This window comes from Diaphorina citri, unplaced genomic scaffold (genome assembly GCF_000475195.1).
Source record: "Diaphorina citri unplaced genomic scaffold, Diaci psyllid genome assembly version 1.1 scaffold1924, whole genome shotgun sequence".
Taxonomy (NCBI): domain Eukaryota; kingdom Metazoa; phylum Arthropoda; class Insecta; order Hemiptera; family Psyllidae; genus Diaphorina; species Diaphorina citri.
In genome coordinates this window covers 8,607-12,909 of record NW_007379350.1, presented here as the reverse complement: position 1 = coordinate 12,909, position 4,303 = coordinate 8,607, and positions in this window count along the sequence as shown.

Here is a 4,303-nt window from a genome sequence, read left to right as displayed (position 1 = left end):
GGATGTAAGCACAAGAACACCACCTGTAACAGACCATAATGGAGGAGGATGATGTCTCAAGCTAAGGACTCTCCTGATCTGTAAAAGCTGTGAAGTAGATTAAAGGTCCCTGTACCCTCACAATAGAAGCTGATTATTATAATGGTTTTATATTTTTTTTCTTTTTTTTTTTGTCGGATATTAAATTAGGGACATCACTTTACTTGCTCTACGTTTGGAAAATTAGAATCATTCGAAATGGTAAATCCGCCATCTCCACTAATACTTGTAATTTTGTAATGCGATATGTTTTTACATATATCGCAGATCTGTCCATAAATACAAAATGTGTATGAAAGTACATCAGCAGATCACTGTCTCAATTTGTATCTTTATTAAGTAGTTATAAAAACTCCTTCCAAGACAATCAAAGCATGTAAATGGATATGTTCAAGGGAAGCCAATGTCATGGTCGTTTAGGACTAACCTTTTGGGAAAGCCCTTTGGCACATCAATAAACCATCCAAAACGATCCCGAGTAGTGGATTTCACATATTTTTCTCCGCTACAAGAGAAAGCACAACAAATGGAAACCAGCAAGAATCTGTCTGGAACTCAGAGCACAATACTGGTTGAAATGAATGGGCTTAGGATTTGAGCTGGAAACCAGTGCTGGATCCCATTGGAGATATTAGTACCCAATAGATATTATCATTATCACCATATACTTAGGTACATTGCATTGAAATGGGGGTTTTTCTGACGAAATTCCTGTGCGCGGAGTCCAGTATGTAGGACTATTGCAAAGCATTGCTATTAAGAAGTCGATCTCCAATTCAGGCTAGCAGCGCGGCGATAGCACATTGATTCCAAAAGTTCCCAAAGGAGCACTGAAGTAAAACAACGTTACGCGTGGTCGGTATCCGGATGGTGCTACTGATTTTTCCCGGTTCCAATCGGGCTGGGTAAGGTTATTGTAAGGAGTCGGCTAACTTATCAACTTAGCACCAAATGGACGGTCAAATTCCGTCACTAAAAACTTTCTTATGTACCTAACATTTGCAAGAGAAAGCGGAGCAGAAAGCTGACAATGTCCCTTACTAAAATCAAAATTTGAACTGTACAAGAGCAGGAATAATCTCTCTGATTAAAGTTTCATCAACTGTAACAAAACCGTCAGTTAGCAAACCAAACGACCAAGAGTCATCCCTCAATAATATAAAACATCCGTGTGAATGGCATGAGATGAAAAATGACACACCGGCCTTTCGTCTTTTAATTCTCCCCTCCGTTTTATTGACAACTTTATCTGGCTTTTATGTTTATGATATTCAGAAGACCTAATTACCCCCACTCCCCTGTCATACATATCATATTTTCCGCATAGACCTCTGTATCACTCTGAAAAGCTCCCTAGTATTGGACCCTCCCCCTTGAACGGGGACCTTTGATGATCACTACTGGTAATTGCGAATCAGAGGTTGCTGTCAGAGCGTAATATTGGTAATTTCCCTTCTGTACGTCGGCAGCAAAGGCGATGGTAGCTTTCTCTGACGTATCAAAAATGTAACAAAGGCTATCAGATAGAAAGGATTGTGGGAGTGACCTTTGTCACATGTGTTTCAACTTTCGACTATTTAGCGGTGCCCAGCTTTGTGTGATCTGTAATTAGTACGTTCAGTGTACGAGTTAATTTTGGTAACAACAGTTGCTTAGATAAATAGGATTGTATCTGATTTGAAAATCAAGAGAGGTTGAAAAGGGGAGTTGTGTCTGTCAACATGGTTGAGTCAAGTTTTGATTGTCCTTCGTTGTGAGTTTGTAAAATTGTAAAGGACCTACGGTTCTTCGAATGACACTTGTGAAAAAGACAATACAGAAAAGTCACTTTACTTTAGCAGTAGGCTTCTACTATCATTGTGATCAAGTTATCAAATTTTATATATTGAGGACAATATTGCATATATCTCACAGCTAGGATTGAAAGCACGTCCTCCTGTTTACCAGGCGAGCGTGTTGACCACTAGACCAACATACCTAAACTCATGTCTAGGAAAATAGCAGCTAGAACCAAAGCTTCTACTTTTCACATGATAACCTCTAAAGGCCCAGTGTCCAAAATTTTGGACATTTTTTTTGTAGTCATAAAAGCCCTGATCACCAATTTCCAAAAGGTCGATTTAATACCGCTCTTCGGAGTAGGTAGGTTCAATAGCAATGAATTTGTGTGTATTCTTGGCAATACCTCAATACTCTTGTCAGTTTTGACAATAGGTATGTCAGTATTTTGTCAGCATTGGCATGATTGGTAACTGCTACCGCTACCTTTTGTACGGTTAAAAGCTTAAAATTCTACCGAAAAGAATCAAAAAATGAAAATAGACAATAATATAAAATCACTTACTTTGAGCAGTCAGTTTCCTGGCGATGGATTTTGATCTCATCATTGATATTGTAATAACAGTTCACACTAGACAAAGTTAATTCACCAAATAGATTGTTTGAAGCTTTTTATTGCCTATGTTGTCAAGTTTAGTAAAATGATAAACAATTCCCTATGCATTGAAAGTATGTAACAGAGTTATTGTCCTATCAATTTTAAAGATATGCAAGAAAAAGAGTGAAAAAAATTGGAAACTACTTCGACTTTATTTTGTCATTGAAAGTTTCAAATTGTTAAAAGTTCTCATTGTAGATATTATTAAATTAAAAAAAAAAAAATCTAAGAAACTAAAACTGTCCTAAAAATCAAGAGAAATCCTGCAAAATTTTGGTCATTGATACACACTACAGAAGTCAAACGATTGCTATGATTTTGTCCAGTTTCAGACATCAGAAGAACAATAAATTCGAAATCTGAAACACTACCTGGGTAGTTAAGACGAGGTGTTTACTTTTTAATTAATTTTCCATTATCACAATTTAATTATACTCAGGACCTAGGATACACACTACAGAAGTCAAACGATTGCTATGATTTTGTCCAGTTTCAGACATCAGAAGAACAATAAATTCGAAATCTGAAACACTACATGGGTAGTTAAGACGAGGTGTTTACTTTTTAATTAATTTTCCATTATCACAATTTAATTATTCTCAGGACCTAGCTAGGTATTAGGAGTATCTAATAGGTAAATAGGGTAACAATAACGCCTATCATACGAGGTAAACTTTGGATATTTTCTCCTCGAACAAAGCGTTCTCAGAAGGAGACACTGTCACAAGTTTCAAAGCAATGAAAACACTAAAAACTATGACAAGTCAAAAGTTGAATATGAAAGAAGCCAGGAGGTGAACTGAAGTATTATTTGCGTGACCCAACATCCACCTGAGAACGAGGCGAGGTTTTCTGTCATAAGTTATTGCGTATGGTCAACTTATAAATCATAAGTACACAGTCTTATGACATGGTCATAAGCAATGGTAATGCTTCTGGAGGGGTGTCCGGGTTGTGAAATTGATACGACATTGGGGTGACATGACATGTTCGTGCTTTGGTTTCGATGTTTTTTTCGAGCTTATCAGAAGTTGTTTTCTTGAGGAACTTGTATCTGAGGAAACATTTTCCTCGTGGGGGTTTTTGTGTTTAATTAATCAACTTCTTTGTGGAATGTTCTTTAGACTTCTGATAAAAGCTAGGAGACCGTAATGAATTACATATCATGTAAGTATTGGACTGAAAATTATAGTCCTGCCCTTCTAGTGCGACCATTCCTTGACCATACAATTTAATTGTTGATACACTTAAATATCTTAAGAACTTAACGATGCAATGTAGGGGCAAGCTTTTCAGGATAGTCAACCTCCGTGTTTGAGACACACTTTACGTCTTAATCCAGAGGTTGTGGCTTTGAATCTTGACCGGTAGGAATTTTCAGGAGAAATTTTCGCTTTCTGAAATTCTATGAAAGTAAAGATTTTATCTGAAGCATATTGTGCTGTGGTATTATCTCGTGAAATTTGAAAAATAGCTCTAAATTGAAGGGAGTAAACTGAAGATTCAGTAGGTAGGCACAATTTTCAGAACTTTTTTGTTTCCAAGTCCGGCTATCATACCTACCCTGTCCATAAATCAGGCAAGGAGAAGAAGAGCCTTTTGTTTTGTCCTCGCTTTCATAATAAATTCATTCTCAACGTAATTATTTCACTTTAATTTTTTTTCCTCATAATCGCACTGATTTTTTTTTTTTAAATATTAAAAAATCTAATTACAGTCATGGATTGTACACATTTCATGTCATTTTCTCATAAACTTAAATAGGTACAAGTGTAGCGCTTGTGGTGACCAGGGCTGGCTAGGTATAGTTTTATATTTCTAGTTCTT